Source organism: Triturus cristatus, chromosome 7 (genome assembly GCF_964204655.1).
Source record: "Triturus cristatus chromosome 7, aTriCri1.1, whole genome shotgun sequence".
Taxonomy (NCBI): Eukaryota; Metazoa; Chordata; class Amphibia; order Caudata; family Salamandridae; genus Triturus; species Triturus cristatus.
Genome location: NC_140590.1, coordinates 1,052,531,709 through 1,052,553,009, shown reverse-complemented (window position 1 = coordinate 1,052,553,009; position 21,301 = coordinate 1,052,531,709).

Sequence of the window (21,301 nt, the reverse complement as noted above, 5' to 3'; positions counted from 1 at the left end):
CCACACTGGCGGATACCGTTCGAATAACGTTGGTTGGGGGTGCAGCAGACACCTGCCTGGCCCAGAAAAAAATGCCAGCCTACATTTTTGGGGGTCCTACACCGAGGATCGAACCTGGGTCTCCCAACCCTAAGTCAGCAGCCTCGTTTCACGGATCATTCCGACTTTTATCCGCTTGCAACATATACTTGTGCATTTTTTTTTATTTTTATAAAACGGTGAAACATACGTACAGGATAAAAGGGGAAAGGACAGTCACGAGTGAACTATGGATTCTTTACATGAAGCTACCTGAGATTCTGCTGCCATGCATTCAAAAATTATCCTGATGTTTACATTAACACATGTTTTTTCACCATTCCAAAGAAGTACTGATTAACTACAAACTGAAGGTCGGTTGGGACTTGACCAACAACCTCAGAAACCTCAACTTACTCATGTGTGATCATTCATTCTGCACTGCTTTCAATCAATCAATCAATCAATCAATCAATCAATCAATTAATCAATCGATCAATCAATCATAACATTTGTAAAGCGCACTACTTACCCGTGAGGGTCTCAAGGCGCTGGGAGGGGATGCTGCTACTGCCCGAAAAGCCAGGTCTTGAGGAGTCTTCTGAAGGTTAGAAGGTCCTGTGTCTGCCGTAGGAGGATGGGGAGGGTGTTCCAGGTCTTGGCGGCAAGGTGGTAGAACGATTTGCCGCCGGAGGTCGCTCTTTGGATGCGGGGGACTGTGGCGAGGGCGAGGTCGGCGGAGCGGAGCTGGCGGTTGGGGGTGTAGAAGCTGAGTCGTCTGTTGTGGTATGCTGGTCCGGTGTTGTGGAGTGCCTTGTGTGGGTGGGTGGGGAGCTTGAAGGTGATCAGCTTGTTGACGGGGAGCCAGTGCAGGTCTCTCAGGTGTGGTGTGATGTGGCTGCGGCAAGGGATGTCGAGGATAAGGCGTGCAGAGGCATTTTGGATGCGTTGAAGTCGTTTCAGGAGTTTGGCCGAGGCTCCTGCGTAGAGGGCGTTTCCGTAGTCCAACCTGCTGCTGACGAGGGCCTGGGTGACCGTTCTTGTTTCGGTGGGGATCCACCTGTTGATCTTGTGGAGTATGCGGAGGGTGTTGAAGCAGGAGGACGAGACGGCGTTGACCTGCTTTGTCATGGAGAGAGAAGAGTTGAGGATGAACCCTAGGTTGCGTGCGTGGTCGGTGGGTGTTGGAGCTGTTCCCAGTGCGGTGGGCCACCAGGAGTCATCCGGGGCTGAGGGGGTGGAGCCGAGGATGCGGACTTCCGTCTTGTCCGAGTTCAGCTTCAGTCGGGTGTTTTCCATCCACTCGGCGACTGCTTTCATTCCTTCGTGGAGGTTGGTTTTGGCGGTGAGGGGGTCCTTGGTGAGGGAGAGGATCAGCTGGGTGTCGTCGGCGTAGGAGATGATGTTGAGGTCGTGCAGTCGGGCGACATTGGCGAGCGTTGCCATGTAGATGTTGAACAATGTCGGGCTGAGGGATGAGCCCTGGGGTACGCCGCAGATGATGTTGGTGGCTTCGGAGCAGAAAGGGGGGAGGCAGACGCTCTGGGTTCTCTCGGAGAGGAAGGAGGTGGTCCAGTCCAGAGCCTTGTCTTGGATCCCAGCGTCGTGGAGGCGTGTGCGTAGGGTGCGTGGCAGACAGTGTCGAAGGTGGCTGACAGGTCCAGGAGGATGAGGGCTGCGGTTTCTTCGTTGTCCAGCAGGGCCCTGATGTCATCGGTGGCGGCGATGAGGGCAGTTTCGGTGCTGTGGTTGCTGCGGAAGCCGGACTGGGATGGGTCCAGGATGCTGTTCTTCTCAAGGTAGCGGATCAGTTGTCTGTTGACGGTCTTCTCGATGACCTTCGCTGGGAGCAGGGAGATGGGCCGGAAGTTCTTGAGGTCCTTGGGGTCAGCCTTGGGTTTTTTGAGTAAGGCGTTGATCTCGGCATGCTTCCAGCTCTCTGGGAAGGTTGCTGTCTCGAAGGAGATGTTGATGACTTTCCTGAGATGGGGTGCAATGGTGGTGCTGGGTTTGTTGAAGATGTGGTGTGGGAATGGGTCTGATGGAGGTCCGGAGTGGATGGTGTTCATGGTTTTGATGGTGTCGTCACCATTTATGTTGGTCCAGGAGAGCAGGGGGTCGGTGCGGATGGTGGCTGTGGGGGCGGAGGTCTCAGTGGTTGTCAGGGCGGTCGTGGCGTTGAAGCTGTTGTGGATGTCTGCGATCTTGCGATGGAAGAAGGTGGCAAGGGAGTCGCACAGGTCTTGCGACGGTGGGATGTCATTGGTGTTGGAGCTGGGGTTGGAGAGTTCCTTCATGATGTTGAAGAGCTCTTTGCTGTTGTGTGCGTTGTTGTCTAGGCGGTCTTTGAAGGAGGCCCTTTTGGCAGATTTTATGAGGTGATGGTGTCTGTGGGTGGCGTTCTTGTGGGCTGCGTAGCTGTCCGGTGTCTGATCATGGTGCCATTTCTTCTCTAGCTTTCGGCAGGTTTGCTTGGATGCCTGGAGGTCTTCAGTGAACCAGCTGGCTTTCTTGCTGGTGTGTCTGTTGGAGGGTTTCTTGATCGGGGCGAGATTGTTGGCGCAGTCGTCGATCCATTGTGTGAGGTTGCGGACGGCGGAGTCAGGGTCAGTGCGGTTGGTGGGTGGACTCTGTGCGAGGGTGGTGGTTAGCTGCTCTTCAATGACTTTGCTCCAGCAGCGGCAGGGGATCTGTTAGATGCGGTGGTGCGTGGTGGGTTTCCAGAAGGTGAAATGGATGCAGCGATGGTCAGTCCAGTGGAGTTTGGTGGTGTGGTTGAAGGAGACGTGGGGACTTGCGGAGAAGAAGGGGTCAAGCGTGTAGCCGGCGGAGTGGGTGGGTGTTGTGACGAGTTGTCTGAGTCTGAGTTTGGCGAGGTTGTTGATCAGGGTGGTCCAGTTGTGGTCATTGTTGTTCTTGAGGTGGAAGTTCAGGTCCCCTGAGGAGGATGTAGTCTGTGGAGGCGAAGGCGTGTGTACTGACGAAGTCGGCGATGGAGTCGCTGAACTGTGGTCGGGGTCTGGGGGTCTGTAGACGAGGGTTCCCCAGAGGGTGGTGTTGGGATCGGTGTAGATCTGGAAGTGCAGTTGTTCGGCCGTGCTGAGGGTGTCATCGGTGTTGGTCGAGACTCTGAGAGTGTTCCTGTGTACGATGGCGATTCCTCCTCCTACTCTGTTGGTGCGGTCCTTGCGGGTGATCTTGTAGCCGTCTGGGATGGCTATGGCGATGTCGGGTGCAGAGGAGGGGTTCAGCCAGGACTTCGTCAGGAAGGCGTCGTCTGGGGCGGTTGAGTCGAGTAGGTCCCCGAGTTCAACGGCGTGTTTGTGGGCGGAGCGGGTGTTCAAAAAGATGCATCTAAGGTGGTTGCGTTCTTTCCCGGTGGGTGGGTTGTGGAGCGGATGCTGGTGAAGCTGCAGTTCCGGCAGCAGAAGGGTCCGTGGGTGCACTTCGGGGCAGCCAGGAAGCAGGTGTGTGATCATCTGATGTTGAGTGCATGCAGGGTGCTGGCATCGTAGCGGCGTCGGGTGTTGTGGTGTTCGCGGCGGCCAAGGAATCTGGCACTGGGTGCGGTCCAGGCGTGGACGAGCTTGCCTTAGGCGCGCCTTTGGCATGCCGTCCGTGCGCCGTGCAGCGGCCGCCATAAGAAGGGGAGGTGGGTGGGAGGAGCAGCTGGGAGGTGGGGGTGGACGAATGGGCGAGAAGGGGGGGCGGGCCGCAGGGGCGCAGCAGAAGGTAAAAACAGGGGGGAACAGCGAAGAAGGATACAGAAGGCAGGGAGGGGCTGCATTCTGATGTTGATAGTTTGCAGCTTCAACTGGGTGTCAGGGCAACAGGGCCAAGGCAATCCACCATTCACTTAATCTTACCCCGACACTGATGAGAGCCGACCCGCAACCACTACATGCCTTCCTAGCTGTCTCCCCTAAATGCTCTATATTTGTGCCATACTGCCGCTCATAATTACCCTGAGCCAAGGAGAGGAAGATGTATCCGTGAAACAACATGTTAAACCTCGCTTGTAGTGTTGAACCGGTGACTTTTGTCTACTGGTCTGTATTTTAGGCATTGCCTTACAGCTACCGCTGACTCCCAGAAATAAGCGTTTCACTCGAGCCTGAACATGGAACCGTGAAGCCTCATTTTATACAGCTTGCACACCTAGCATATATCAGCCCTGTATAGGATAAGCTCGGTCCTGAGCAAAAACAGCGGCAGATATACTGTTCTTTACACCCACTATGTTTGGTAACGGAGCCTTCAGCTCCCCTGCTCACCTTTGCCTTAGCGCAGTGATTGCTGGGGGCGTCTGCTCCTTGATCCGGCCCAACAAGCACGCTAGATAATAAAAGTGAGGGAGCAAGACTGCGGCCTGTGTACCAGCATGGGAGCGTGCACCAACACCTAATCATAACCCCCGGACCTTGTCTACTTTTGTACAGCATAGCGCAGCACTCCCCAAAACCTTACTCCACACTTTGTAGCGCACGCTGTTCTCAAATGATGCAGATTCTGCCACTAGCAAGCAAGGCGGCGGAGCTGAGGGAATTCCTCTAGGCCGCATTGCAGCTCCAGCAGTGCCATGATAGTTTTGTCACAAAAGGCGGGAAACCCTGGAGCCTCCATGGCAGTTTTGTGTTGCCTAGATTTTAATCGTGCCACCCCAGCAAAGTTCCATATAGCGCGGCCCAAACCTGAGGCTTTGATGCGCCCCCACTGCCCTGTCCGCCTTCGCTTACGGCTGACTTACGGGTTCAGGCTCATGTTTACCTCTGCTACTTGATGGTCCATTGTCTCGGAGGGCACTGCCGCGTGCACTGACCCACAACGTGGTTCGCAACCCACCCCTGACACCGCCGTAGTGGCTGCAGGTGCCAGGCACGCATGGTCCTGCTTCTTTGCTATTTTCTGTATCATCACCTGGCAGCTCCAACCTTGATGCCTCCCACCAGCCTTGCAGTCGTTGGGTGAGCGAGGCCTCTCCCCTGCTGCCGACGACCATCGTTGCTCTTCCGGGCGACCCCTCGACGTCCCAGGCCACAAAGCTGGTAACCTGCTCTTCCTCGGCGGCGATTCTGTCCTCGTCTTGGTGACCTCTGCATTGGGGGGGTTTGAATCCACGTTTCTTTTCTTCAGCGAGGGGGGAGTATGTGCATAGGGTGGCCTTTCCCCGTTCCTAAACCCCCTCGCGGCTTACTATCACACCCCCCTGATTGGGGGGGCCGTCTACTGCCCTGGGGCGACCATTGGGATGACCAATTCTGGTCACCCCCCTTTCACGGGCTCTCGCCCTGAGAGGGGGGGATAGGGCTTCCATTGGGTCCGGCTTTGCCTTCCCCGGCCCGGACTTCAATTATACAAGAATTAACGGATCGAATGCTTGAATTATTCTCAGCCAATGGTAAATTACTCGGGCCACATCCTAGTCCATCGTTATTTTGCACACATTGCCACCTCAGTTTGGACCCAGCTAAATGCAAATCAGTCTCGATCCTGCTCCAATGTGATCAGTCCAGCCCAAACTGCCAAGCCAGGTCCTCCCTAAACCGAAAAAAAAGAAAGCCAGGACCTGTTTTCCCTTTGTTATCGCTCATCAGCTGCGTATAGCCTGGTTTCACTGACACAGTGTGCATGCGACTGACATCTGGGCATACCTGTTCCACTTAAGGGGATATACTAAAGTGTACAAAAAGTGAGGGATGGAATGCTTAAGTTAACCTCAGCCACCGGTAATTACTCAGGGCCCCATCTCAGACGATCATTATTTTGCACACCATGCCACCTCAGTTTTGACCAGACAATCTGCAAATCAGTATCGATCATGCTTTAATGGGAACAGTCCAGTCTGAACTGCCAAGCCAGGTCCTCCCAGAAGCAGATCATAAGCAACCCAGGAACGGTTCCGCCCTTATTCTGGGCTCATCAGCTGAGAATAGCTTAGTTCTGGGACACCGTGTGCATGGGACACATGGCTAGGCATATATATGCCACTTAGGTTACATACTGAAGTATACAAAAAGTGATACATGGAATGCTTGAATTAATATAAGCCACTGGTAACTACTCAGGTCCGCATCCCAGGCCATTGTTATTTTGCACACTGTCCCCTCAGTTTGCACACTGTGTCACTGGAACAAAGCCATACTTTGCTGAAGAGTCCTAACTAGAGCAAAACCAGTCCTGGGTTGCTTGTGTTTTGGTTTGTTGCAGCAGAGTGTCAGTCCTTCCAGCAGCACAGCAGTCCTTCTCCCTGGCAGAGTATCCACAGGTCCAGAAGTGCGCTGGAGTTATGATGTCTGAGGTCAAGTATGAATACCCAGTTGTGCCACTGAAGTGGGGGAGACGCTTCTTGAGGTTTCTCTTTGAAGCCCCCAGGCATCATACCTTCCCTGACCTTTCTGCAGACTAACTACAGGGGTTATAGAGCCCTTTGTGTGGAGGCAGGGGACAGCCAAATCAGTTGTAAAGGTTAAATGTTATGTTAAATGTTACGCATACTTATAAAGCGCACTATCACCCCACGGGCATCCTGGCGCTAGTGTACATTAACTCGAACCACACACATATATTGCAGTGTAGGTCAAACCCAAAAGAGGGACTAAGCATCACCATTAGGATAGAGCCAGGTCTTCAATTCCTTTCTGAACTGCAGAAGATCTTCCACCTGTCTAAGGCTGGTCAGAAGTGCATTCCACAGTCGAGCGGCTGCAGAACTATAGGCTCTTTCTCCCAATTTTATTCTCTTTAACCTAGGTACCTTTACAAGTTTAACTGCAGATGATCGCAGACTTCTGATCGTAAGGGGGGCTGTGCCCAGCTCCTCCCTTTGATCCTGCCAATGGAGGCCCATCCAGGCACAACTACGCTCCCTATTGTGTGTGGCTGTCTAGGAGAAGCACACAAAGCTAAACTGTCAACTATACCCAGTCATGTGACCAGAGACAGGCTACAGTCATTAAATGGCTAAGGCAGAAAAATACCAACTTTCTGAAAGTGGCATTTTCAGAATTGCTATTTAAAATGCGTCTTCACCATAAGTTAGGATATTATATTGTGATTCCAGAGACACCAAACATTAACTGATTATCTCTTCCATTTGGAAATCACACTTCTAAAATGTAAGAAGGCAACTCAAAATTCATCCTATAGGAGGAAAAGGCCTTGCAGGAGTGAAAAACGAATTTAAGATTTTTTCACTCACTGGACATATAAAACTTGGATGTGCATGTCCTACTTTTTAAATACATTGGCCATGCCCTCTGGGCTGCCCAGGACCTACAGTACGGTGTTGTGTAGTTCCTACAAATCTATATAGGATATGTGCGTTTAGATAACATAAACTAAGGGATTGGTGTCCTGATTGATTTCAGGCAGCCCAAAGGATATGTTAGTTTGTAGACCAGCCAGCTCACAGTGCCACTATGAACCACTCTTATCAAGGAGTGAATAGTTACTGGCAACTATCGAATATGACGACCCTGACCCCTCAGGGATCATGGAAACAGTACAATACTTTTTGCTCCGTCACTCTTGCTTACTTCATCTCAGAGAGATACACAGAATAAATGGTGAGGACATTTTCAATAAGTATTTATTGAACCAGTGTTATTCTAGTATCAAATATGTGTGCTCCAACAACGATAAGACAGAAACAGATACATACGATTATGAACACTAGTAGTGTATAGAAAAGGTAGAATTCTACCATAGTGCTAAAACAATGAATTTATGCGGGCATATAGATACATAACAGTAATAATGGGTACTCCTACAATGTAAACGCTAACTAGATGTACCTAAATGTACCTAGCATGTATGTAGGAGTATGGCCAAGAATCCCTTTGGGCTAGAGCTAGCCCCATTACCTGATGTTGTAGAGCGAAGGACACTGTCTTGGTCTCCAGATGGACACCCCGCAACGGATGTCAGACCATTGTGTGCTGGAGTGTCTGCGTGCAGGGACCTCAGCGTCTCATGTCACTGTGCCAGCAGGAAAGTCTTTCTCCTCTAACTTGCTGGGTCAAGATGTAGTGCTTATATACCAGAAAGGTACCCTCAGGGGTTCTACGTAGAAGTGTACTATGGGCATGTCGGGGGAAGGTTGACGATAGAGGTGACCCTGATACAGAGCTATTATGCAGAAGATTGTAATCCTGCTGTGATACTGGGAATCCTCATGCATAATAAATTAAGCTAGTTTTTCGGAGAAAACCACACAACATTTATACTCGGTAAAAGGTCAGCATCAGGCCCGTTATGTAGAACAATGTCAGGACAGACGTAGGTAAAGGGTCGTGTAACTATCTAGGCCTATATTCGGGTACATTGGGGTTCATAACAGGGGATTACCTAAATGTATTGAAAAGGAACTTTTGTGCCTGGCAAAAATTTACTTTGCCAGGTCGAAATTACAGTTTAATCCTGCACACACACATAGTGCAATGGCAGACCTAAGACATCTTTAAAGTGCTACTTAAGTGGATGGCAAAACCAGTGCTGCAGGCCCAAGAGCAGTATTTAATTTACAGTCCCTGGGCACATATGGTGCTACTTTACCAGGGACTCACAAGTAAAAAAAAGAATAAGTAGATAAGCCAATGTTAGCATGCTTCAAGAAGTGGGACGTACTGTGGCACGGGTTAGCAGCAGTAAAGTGTACAGAGTCCTAAGATCAGCAACAATTAGATCAGAAAAATGGAGGAGGAAGGCAAAAAGTTGGGGGGAGACCACCCTAAAGCTGGCAGGTTTAACATGTGTCCTCCCAGCTGAAAGTAGGGAGAACTACCCAGCCCCTTGGGAGTTCTCATCACTAAGGATGAAAAACCAGGAGAGACTAGCAGCATTGGCATGGTCTGACCCAGGACAGTGTCCATTGTAAAGTCAGTACCCTGTAGGGAGATGGACCACCTCAACAGATTAGGATTTTCACCCCTCATTTGCATGAGTCATCTGGAGGGCCTGTGATCTTCCTGAACCTTGAAGTGAGTCCTAAGCTAGTGCGGTCTCAGCTTCTTCAGTGCCCAGACCACAATGAAGACATCCCTTTCAATCTCACTCCATCTTTGTTCCTGTGGAAGCAATCTCCTGCTAATGAACGCTACAGGTTGGTCTAGGCCCTCCTCATTTAACTGTGCTATGACAGCCCCTATGCCACGCTCTGAAGCATCTGTCTGTACTATGAACTCCTTAGAGAAGTCAGGAGCCTTGAGTGCAGGTGCTGTACATAATGCTTCCTTGAGGGTGTCAAATGCTTTCTGGCATACCTCTGTCCAAATAACCGGTCTGGGCTGCTTCTTTGAAGACAGCTCTGTTGAGGGTGCAACAATGGTGGCATGTCCCTTTATAAACCTCCTAAAGTATTCTCTGAGGCTCAGGAAGGACTTCACCTCAGTCGATGTTTTAGGTGGTTGGCAGGACAGAATAGTTTCAATCTTGGCCTGGAGGGCTGCAGCTTGCCTCCTCCCACCATGTTGCCCAGATAGACCACATACCCCTGTTCTATCAGGTACCTACTAACCTTGATAGTCAGGCCCACCCACTGCAGGGCCTCAAGCACGTCCTGGAGGTGGTATAGGTGTTTCTCTCAGCAGGAGCTGGAAACACCTATGTAATCCAGATAGGCAGCGCAGAATGCCTCTTCAAAGCTAGGACCCTGTTGTCCAACCTCTGAAAATGGACAGTGGCATTCTTCGAACCAAAAGACATCACCCTAAACTGGAAGTGACCCTCTGGGGTTGAGAATGCAGACCTCTCTTTTGCCCTCTCAATCATAGCGATCTACCTGTACTCCAATGATTGTGAAATCAAAAGTGCTGAGACATTTTGCAGCGCCCAGCCTGTCAATGAGCTCATCAGCTCAGGGGATGAGCTGGGCATCAATCTTTGGGACCGAATTGAGACCTCTATGGTCCACATAGAACCTAGTTCTGGAGTGGCGCCTGGCGGAGCAGCCTTGGGTACCAGCACCACAGGGCTGGACCAGGGGCTGTTGTAGGGCTCAGTTACCCCTAGCACCAGCATCTTGGAGGCCTGCTCCTTGATGCTGGCTCTCACCTTGTCTGACAACAAATAATTGTTTTTTTAACAGGTGGACTTTCTCCTATGTCAGTGTACAGGGGTTGGAGTCCAGGGGTGAGGGAGAACAGAGAGTAAAACTGCCCACTGGCAACAGTCACTCTGCAGCTCTGGGTCAGGGCAGGGGAGAGGTTGACATGCTCTACTGACCCATCATGCCCTTGGGCAGAGAGGAGGTCAAGTTAGAGGCTTGCTCTCCTCTTCCACTCCATTGTCTATCCCCAGGAGCATGCTCACTTTGAACCTCTCAAAGTGTGGCTAGAGGCGAATCACTTGCAGCACCCTTTAGGTGTTTCTATGGGTCTTCAGATCCACCAAGTAGGTGGACCACTCCTTCACCTCATATGGGCCTGCCCTGCACTCCAGGAGAGCACTGGACTCCACAGGCTCCATAGTCCACACCCTCTGGCCAGGTTGAAACTCTACCAGAATGACTTTTTGGTTATACCAAATTTCATAACTTCTTGGCTGGCCTCAAGGTTGCTTTTCACCTTCTACCAGAAGTGGTGCAACTGCTTGCAGAGGTCCAGCATGTGGCTGGCCACATCCTGAGGAAGATTTCTCTGACTTTGCTCTCACCCCTCTCTAACAAGACTAAGAGGTACTCTAACAGGGTGGCCATAGAGGAGTTCAAATGGGCTAAACCCAACCCCCTTCTGTGGCACCTGCCTGTGGGCAAGGAGAAGGCTTGGCAAGAGTAAATCTACTTACACCTCATGGGCTTAGGTAGGCCCATTATCCTACCCTTCAGAGTCTTGTTGAATCTCTTTACAAGACCGTTGGTTTGGGGGTGATAAGATGTAGAGACTTATAAGTTACCCCACACTCATCCCACATGGACTTCATGTATGCTGACCTGAAGTGAGTGCCTCTGTCAGAGTCTACCTCTTTGAGGAACCCCAAATGGGTAAAAATCCCTATCAGGGCCCTGGCCACCTCAGGTGCAGTCACCAACTTCAGAGGGATGGCCTCTGGGTAGGGACTGGTATGGTCCACCAAGACCAGGATCAACCTGTTGCCTAAAGCTCTCTTGGAGTCCAAGGGTCCAACAATGTTGATGCCTACCCTCTCAAGGGGAGTGCCAATGACAGCTAACGGGGTCAGGGGAGCCTTGAGCTTTTCCCTGACTTCCTTCTGGTCTGGCAAGTGGGACAGGGTCTACAGAATGCATCTGAGACTGTCTCCATCTGGGGCCAATAGAAGTGGGCAAAAAGTCCGGTGAAGGTTTTATCTTACCCTAGATTTCCTGCTACTGGGTATGTCATGAGCCAAACTCAGTAGGAAAGTCCTGTACTACTGAGTGACTGCCAGCACACGGGCTCCCCCAGATCCAGGAACCTTAGGCTCGCTGAATAGGAGGTCATTCTCCCAATAGATCAGGTGATCTCTAGAAGTGTGACCTGCTGCCTGGGCCTCCGCTTGCAACCTCAAGCCCTCTAGTATAGGCTACTCCTCCCCGGTGGGCCCACCGTAAACTTGCCAACCAGCAAACTCAGGCAGGTCACCCAGGGCGGTATTGTCCTCTTTGGTTGGCTCAGGAGCATCCTCCTCTGGTGTTCCATAAACCTGGGCCATGGGAAATTCAGGGGCTGGTGTCCCATGCCCCTTGTCCTGCTCCTTCTTGGCAGCTGTCTGGACCATTGTTCTAAGCTCCAGATGCCCTTTCTAGGCAGACAAGGACTTTGTGGTCATACAGACCCATTCAGGCCATCTCAACATCTCCAAGTGTAACCTGAGCTCTATCTCCCTCCAGATAGTGCGCTCCAGATCATTGCACAACAGACAATCTACAGGCATTGAAGGGCTCACAGTTACTTTTAGAGAACCTGAGATCCCCTCACTCAAAGGGAACCAGAGCCATCAGTAGATGACTCTCAAAATTATCAGCAACTATGACTTGGTGGTATGTGCTCTGTGGTACCACTTTACTAGGGACGTACAAGTAAAATAGATCTGCCAAATGGGGATAAGCCAATGTTACCATGTGTTGAGGGGTGAGCACATGTACTTTAGCACTAGTTAGCAGTGGTAAAGTGTGTAGAGTCCTAAGGCCAGCAAAAATGAGGTCAGAAAAATAGAGGAGGAAGGCAAACATTTTGGGAAGAGACCACCCTAAGGTCTAGCACTCTTCTTATCAGGTTGTAAGCACACCTTTTGATAAGCAGAAGACAGATCAATTGAGAAAGCCCACTGTATTCCCTTAGTCATGGAAAGCCTTTCACTTATTTCTGGCAAAGGAAACATTCCACAACAATGTTATTACTGTAATCCCTGAGGTTGATGCACAAACAAATGTCTAACCACAACTAAGAGAGCAACCCACTCTGCTGCTTCAGTGGGCTTAATGAATCCTCCCCGGGCCGATTCCGATCCGGGTCGGAAGGGCACCGACCGCGATCCGACCAGAAAAACTACGAGCCGTACGATGCGAGCTACATGAGATTCACCGACCGAGTCGTTTCCGGGTCCGAACCGCTCCGTACGTCTCGGTCGGGAGCTAACCGTGGCGTGCAATGGATGCGATTCACGACCGAGCCAGTACGATGCATGCGTCGGACAGCCTGTGCAAGCCAGAGTGTCCGGCTCGCAAAAGCTCCCGGAGTCGGACTTCGGGGGTCCTCGTCGTACCCCCTGACACCCGCAGCCCTATGACTCGGACACAGGGGGAGACCTATGGATCTCCCCAACACAGGCATGTACGGTGCGGATGGCACCGACGCGTACCCACTGTAGGGGGCGCACTTGTTCGAGACGTACCCATTCAGTCAATGGGAGCCCATGTACACGTCGCACAACTGGCTCCCATTGACTTCTATGGAAGTCCGACCGAACCGAGTCCGACAGCATACGTGCGCATAGTACTCGCTCGGTCGGACTGTAGGGGTCAGGCTCGGAGTGTTTTCCGACCCGGATCGGAATCGGCCCCTAAATGTTTTTCAATTTCTTGGTTGACTTCTTCCCTAACTTTAAGAGGCAGATTTCTTGATGTATATACCTTAAAATAGGCTCCTGTCTTTAAAACGATTCTGTGAGTAAATCATACCAGTGCACTCATTTTCTTTTTTTTAAAAACAATAAAAAAGTCTTCTAAAAATGTTGGTTCTTGAACTAGCACCCTGACCTACTTTCAGTACTTGTCTGGGACTGTTAGACCTGGCATCCTTGGCAGGGTTTCCCCCTTAACTTTTTTGCCTTCAATTCTCCTGGTTTCCTGACCTTGTTTGTTGTTGGCTCTAGGAATCTGCTCCTTTAGCCACTTTTAACCGGTGCTAAAGTGCTTGTGCTCTCTCCTCATAACATGGAAGAACTGGCTTATACCTAATTGGCATATTCAATGAACTTTTAAGTCCCTAGTACAGTGGTGCAACCTAGGCTCACTTCTGTTAAATTAATTGCTAAAGGTGTGCCTGAATCACTGATTGTGCCACCCTCTTAAGTAAAATTAAAAAAGAACAGATGATGGACGGAATGCTGAACAATGCACACATCCACCCCAGTCACAGATCGTGGTTTAATCCATCATTTTAATTGCTCACCACTCCACCCCAGTTTGGACCTAGCCATATGCACATCAGTCTTGACCCTGCTCCTCATGGTAACAGTCCAGCCCGAATTGCCAAGCATGGTCCTCCCTGGACTGGAAACAAGCATTCTGAGATCCGTTTCATGGTATCACCCTTCATCAGCCAGTCTATAAATTGCTCTTTTTGCATATGTCACCCCAAGTGGGACGGTATGCTCAGACGTGGGTCCCATGCTCACCATGCCACTGGCTTCAATCTAGCCTGGCTGATGAGGGGTGATACCCCTGAACCAGTCCCAGGATGTTTGGTTCCAGGCCAGGCAGAAGCTGGCCTGGCAGTTTGGGCTGGTCTGTTCCCATGGGGATCAGGATCAAGATCGCTTTGCATATGGCTGGGTTTAAACTTGAATAGCACAGTGGACAGAAAACAATGGATTTATGCCAGATCTCTGTACTGGGAGTGAATATTTGGCATTGTTCAGCATTCTGTCCATCAATTGATCTTTTTGCATTTGTCGCCCTGAGTGGGACGGATATGCCCACATTGGTACATTTGTTCGCTCACGCCTCCTTTTCTGTATATTGAATATTGTGACACAGAATCAGCAACAATAATCAATTGGAAACCAACTTGTTCTCACACACTGGCTTATTTACTTTCGTTATTTACAAGCATTATCTGATCCCTTCTAAATTCATTCATTTAATGGCTAGTTTTATCAATGAAAGAGAAAGGCGTGTATTTTGTGTATTAGGGGGATGAGACTTAAGGAAGATATCAGAAGTCCAAGTTTAGTAACTGAATGGCATTTAGCACAGTATACACCAAGTTATGTCTGTGTCCAGGAGCAACTCCCCAGTCAAATACAGAAAAGGTTCCATTGCAGGCATTATAAACTGCAAAGGGACACATTACACCTCCACTTTTTAAACAAACATACTGTACATGGATATGAATTAAAACATGCACAAATGAATAAACAGCATTCTCTACATTTAGGTTTGGTTATGCTCTTCAACATTCCTTTCTTCCAGTATTCATGCAATGCAATTTACTTTGAATTTTGAATTGTAAAAAAGTTTGTACCAAGCTTTGTTAAAAAATTAAACAAATCCACCCACAGGGAAAGCCAGCTACTAACGAGGTGGTATCAAAGAGGAAGCCCTTCTGGCTGAGCTCAGATCTTCATTTCCATCACTAAGTGCCGCCTGTCTAAATGTGGCACCTCGACCACACAGTGCATGGACAAGGACTAGTGATCCTCTGAGAAGATGCCTTTGAGCTGAAGTGCAAGTCAAGGGATGCATGGATCTCTCCTGAAACCGGAACGGCATGAAAGGCTATAAAGAAAAAACAGGTGTTTTACCTTCATGACAGCTTTGGAGTTTCTGAAACTTACAGATGCACACTACCACACTACCACAATCAATGAGAAAAGGTTTCAGCCAGTAGGGGAGCCTCATGTTCGGTATCACTAGGCCAGTGAGGTATGGTCATATCTTCTGATACTCTCTATGCAGCACAACACAACGTTGCCTAGAGATGGCCCATGGTGACATGGTTACAATATGGCCACCTACCAGCCGTGTGAAGACATGTGGTAAGCTAGTGTTGAAGCAGATTATCACAGTCAATAAAACACTCTTTAGGACTCGTCCATAAGAGTTTTTGCATTATGATTTATTGTTTAGTGTCATGAAAGAGTCATGCTCTGGAAGCGACTGTGTTAATCAATTTATATTCATTATCTCCTTCTCCTGTCCACTTCGATTAATTTTATCCCGGTCTTTATTATGTTGTCTGTGCGTTCTCTGTTATCATGCTCATAAATGGATTGAGGACTTGACACAACTATATGCAGCCCAGTTCAAGGCATACGGAATCAGACATAGACAGTGCTTATCCTACCAGAAAGCACTTGGGGAGCCACTTAAGGGGACAAAACACTTTAGAATAATAACCAACAAGCCAATAAAGCCCCAGGGATTTTCTCATAAATCCATTCTGCAGGAAAGTACCCATTTTGGCATGGTTACCCCCCACTTTCTGCCTGACTCCGATGCATCTGTGACTGAGTGTGCACTGGGTTCCTGATAACCAGGCTCCCAGGGTCTGTGTTCTTTCCCAACACTATACCTTTGTTTCCACAATTTGGCACACCTCTGGCTCACATATAAGTCCAATATAAAAGGTGTCTGTGGTACCAAGGACCCTGTGACCAGCAAGGGTCTGTGAGAGCTACAGCATTTATTATGTCACTCCAAGAGACCCCTAACCAAACACAGGCATCCTGCCACAGCAGCCTTTGTGTTTTCATGCAGATAAAAGTGATGAGTCGACCTGGCATACATACCTGTGTGCCACGCCTATCAGCACTGCAAGAGGCATAATTACAGTCACCCCTACAGAAGGACTTGTATTCCTAAGGCAGGGTGCACTATGCCTCATGTGAGTGAATAACTGTAGGAGCAGATATGCCCCTATAATGTCTAAGTCCACTCTTAGACATTATAAGTGCACAGTGAAGCCATACTGAGTACATGGGCTGAAAGCTTGTCATTAAGAGTTCCTCAGCTCCATAATTGCCTCACTGAATTCCAAGATGTTTGGTACTGAACATCTCGGCCTAAAAAACCCACACTGCAGCCAGTATTACATTTAATAAGAAATGAACCAAGAGGGTACCTCAGAGTTGCCCCCTGAAATCCTACAAACTCGCTAGTGTGTGCCTGACTGGTCCCCTCCAGCCTCCTACCTCTAGACATGTCTTTCACCGCCTGAGGTGGGAGCCTTTTGCTCTGGTGTGTCAGAAACAAAGCCTGCTCTGGGTGGAGGTACTTCACACCTAGCCTCAAGGTAGAACTGCATAAAAAGGAGATGAGCCTCAAAGGCTTCCCTTCCTTTGTTATGCTTACCAGGGCCTCTCCATCTAGTTGAGATGCCCACCCCCCTGGCCAAGCCCCATTTTTGGTGGCAAGGTTGATGAGAAAATTAGTAAGCAAGAGAAGTGTGTCCCTTCTCAGCCAGGGTTACTCCTAAGGTGCCCTGAGCTGAAGTGGCTAACCTCCTTTCAGAATCCCCCATATTGTTTTGAAAGACTCTAGCCAATAGGGTTAGGCATCTGCCTGCTTCCCAGAGGGAGTGGACATACAAAGAGTGTAGGCACCCTAAAGGTAAGTAGTTTATTGGCAACTGCCTTCTGACCCCGTAATGCCCCTAAAGTTAGCATTTAAGGCACCCCTGAGCCTTAATCCTCAGATTACCGATGACCTATGAAGCAGAGATCAGAGAAAAGTTGATCCCTGGACATCAAGAAGCTCCAGTCACTGACTTGGTCCCAGCTCTGCCAGTATGTCTGCGAACTTCGAACTTTGCAAGCTTCCACGAGGTGTCCCGCAGACCAGTGATCTCCAAAACCCTGAAAGGACTGCCTGCCTTCCATAAAGACTCCTGATCTCCTGTGGACAGCAGACCTGTTCAAAAGAAAAATAACTTTCAAAGACTAAAGCTCTGTCTGCGGAACCACAGAACTGACTACCTCTGCATCCGATACCCACTGCCCGAGTCCCAGTGGCCCATCATTCCAACAAAGGTCCCCCAGTGTTTCTGAGCAAGACTCTTCTGTGGAATGACCCCTGCTGGACTCCACGTCGTCGCCTGCAGCCTCGGCACGACGACCCTCACCAACTGTGACCTGCACCAGTTATCTGTTTTCCGATGTCAATGGACACCCCTGCACCCGAATCCCCTGAGCCTTGGGGAGAACAACCGATGGTGTCCCAACACTCCGGAATATCCCAACTTACTCATGAAACTGTAGGTCTCCTTCGATCGGCCTCCTGGCCTGAGCCTGTCACCTTTTTCCAACTTCGAAATTGCCCATTGGTTTTCATTGGGTGCCCGACACTGTTTTGGCACTCTTCACTGGTCACCCCTGTGCCACTGGAGGTTTAAGTTTGGTGCTGCCCTGTGCCCCCTCATGATTACCTTAGTCTGGGTTACCAAACCATGCTACTTATCTGTAAGTAGTACCACTTCAATTGGCCCCTTTCTCTATTGGTTCACAACGGCACCAGATACCAAGTTTGACCTCTATAACCAGCCGCACCAGTGTTGCCAGTGGTGCAGTTTTGTCACTTACCTGAACTTTACCTGATACTGATTCTTTATTCAGAAAGTCAATATTGTAAATAGTTTACGTAACTGCATATTGCTGATTGTATTTCCTCCCATAGGATAACAATGTATTGTTGATAAATGTGGTGTGTCGAGTTTTTACATTTAGGGGCCGATTCCGATAGCCGGTCGGACAGCTGTCCGTAGCCTTACCGTGTGACCGACACGTACCCGAGCCGGTCCGTCCTGTATAGTAAGTACGATGCGCATAACTGCCAAAAACACGACCGACATGTAGGCTGTGATTCAAGCTCCATTCTCCGTCCGAGCCGTAACTCCTAACGCTGAACGTAATCGCCCGGAAGCAGTATCCATAGCAGTTTTCGGCATGACAGGTACGATGCGTACTTCCTACGCGCCGGATGGGTCGTCACGTACGGCACATCACAGCATCTGGAAAACAAGCATATCAGCTACGATTCGCGCCACAACTCAATACACGGCTATGAGACGGACCAGCTTGCAGCGGGTATGAGAATCAGCAACAAGCAGCGTGTACGACACGAACACATCATTAATCCCATCGTGCAGATCATACCAGTACTCTACATCTATGACCGGATCAGGAACCAACGCCGACGGCGCAGGCGGTAAGTCAGGCACCTACCACATAAACAAATGACACGTACCCACAAAATGGTACACACACACAGGGGATCCACATCCTGGCCACTAACAACAGGCCACCATAGGGGTTGCATGGCCAGCACCACTAACACCCCCACCCATAGGGCTTATGTTGCCCATCACCCCTGCCACCCCCACTCATAGGGGACCTGTTGCCCTTCACTACTGTTGCCCCCACCCATAGTGGACCTGTTGCCCATCACACCTGCAACCCACAGCCATAGGGCTTATGTTGCCCATCACTACAGCCACCCCCAGCCATAGGGCTTATGTTGCCCATCACCCCTGCCACCCCCAACCATAGGGCTTATGTTGCCCAACACTACAGCCACCCCCAGCCATAGGGCTTATGTTGCCCATCACCCCTGCCACTCCCACTCACAGGGGACCTGTTGCCCATCACCACTGCCACCCCCACCCATATGGCTGATGTTGCCCATCACCTCTGCCACTCCCACTCACAGGGGACCTGTTGCCCATCACCGCTGCCACCCCCACCCATAGGGCTGATGTTGCCCATCACCCCTGCCACCCCCACTCACAGGGGACCTGTTGCCCATCACCCCTGCCACCCCCACCCTTATGGCTGATGTTGCCCATCACCCCTGCCACCCCCACTCACAGGGGACCTGTTGCCCATCACCCCTGCCACCCCTACCCTTATGGCTGATGTTGCCCATCACCCCTGCCACCCCCACTCACAGGGGACCTGTTGCCCATCACCCCTGCCACCCCCACCCATAGGGCTGATGTTACCCATCACGCCTGCCACCCCCACCCATAGGATGGGTGGTGCGCAACACATCCAGCATACTCCAACATCAGGTATGTCCGCAAAATACATCCCCCCTAACATCATGTCAACAGTGTGAAGTCTGTGACAAATGCCCACAACAGTGATTATGGCTACGAGCATACAATTTAAGTAACAGCACATGTCAGACCAACACATGAGTGATACATACAAAAGGCAAGCATCACCATAGCACTGTGGCAATGTAAAAAGAACACCCCCTCACTGTGTAGAACAGAAGTCAAGTGGGGGCTTCCAAAATGCAGCAGATGTTGAGCATTGTGGTGATGGGGACTAAACCCCCCTCATCACAGTGACCAAAATGTAAGTGTCATCATGGTCAAAGCTGCAAATAACAAACAGCATGTATGATCCCTGCTCCCAACACATCAAACACTTCTGGGGCAAACTAGTGGTTGTGTCCCACACACACAGAGATGTGGTGAGGCCAACAGTGCTGTGAAAACATAACAAACTCTCGGCCATGTGCAGACAAGCACCACACATGGGGGCTGACAATGCATACAGTGTACAATGACAGCAGAAGTGACCATCACCAAGCAGGCACACATCTCGAAAATAGACCCACCAATCTAAGCAACATGAGTAAACTGTAGGTGTCAGATCCCAAACTCACATTCCATGCCAGCAATGGCACCTAACAACCAGGATGAATATGCACAATGATGTGATATGACTCTCAGGGACAGCATGCAAAATCATAGAAACAGCATCCAGACAAAGGCCCACAACAGCAATACCAATGCAAACAGGCAAACTGACACTACACATCTGACACAGCATGTGTGTGTGTGTGTCACAGTATCCCCAGGCAACTACACAACACATGAGGGGGGCAGAGCCACAGTGACACAGATGTGGACACAGTGCCATACAAAAGTAAACCATCAGTGGGACACCCTCAGTGGGCAATCAGGCATTGGAAGATGAGAGGGAGCACAACAGACACATGTGACACAGGCTGGAATGAACACCAACTAAAAAAGCAAGAGACTGACACAAAACAGCACTACCCCAAGGGACCAGACATTGGGGTGACTCAAGCATGCATGACACCTCCACTGTGATGACAAAGGCAGATGTCGTACAAACTGGAAAACCAAGACATTTGTCTTGTTCCACAAACGTACCTCACACATACACAAACACAAATCACTCGGCATGTCCCCTCATCCATGGACAAACGGGACCCAGGGGACCATCCATGCAAACTTTTACATCAGTCCACCCTCAACACCACACACCCTGAACTGCAACAATGTGCATCTGTGAAGCCCACATGGACAGGTGACATTGCACATGCACCCATGACAAACACAGGAATGTTGGGAGGAACTAAGGTGCACAGACACATCACACAAGGACAGTTTACAACCCTGGGGAATGACAGACATACTGCACAGTATGCAGTACATGGCCATGACGTCAAAGCACACGTAACCTTCAGAATTCCTGCCACAGTCCCAGGACAATGCAGAAGCCAAGGAGAACCACAAGGCACACATGCTGACACCTGCCAACATTGCAGCCCTGAACCCGCAAGTGGGAGCAGTCACACACACATACACATGATTCAATCACTGAAAGGTACCACTTAGGGACAACTACATGATATTGTGAATAAACAAGTGCCTTGGGGAACCCTGACTGTGTCCCATCTGTGACTGACAACATCATCACTACTCAGAACTGACAAATCCCAATGATGATACACCAATTAATAGTAGTGTGTCATGCACCCACACATCTGGTAGCCCATGGCAAAGTAGTGGGATGAACACAGTACCCCTCAGCAAGCTTCAACAACAGGAACATATCAAGGGAACACTGTCTGCATGAAAAGGGATGTGGACACACACACATGCTCATACAACACACACCATGGGCCCAGGCTATGTCACGGGACAACACACTTGAGGGGACCCAACTCCTGTGGAAGCCCAGCTGTGCCAAACATATTCACAGCATGTCTCACTCATGTCAGCAGAACACTTGGTCAGTCAGCCATCAGTTACTACACAATGAAGGCTCTGGTCACAACAGCCTGGGTACGTGAGTCTCCCCTAAGTCA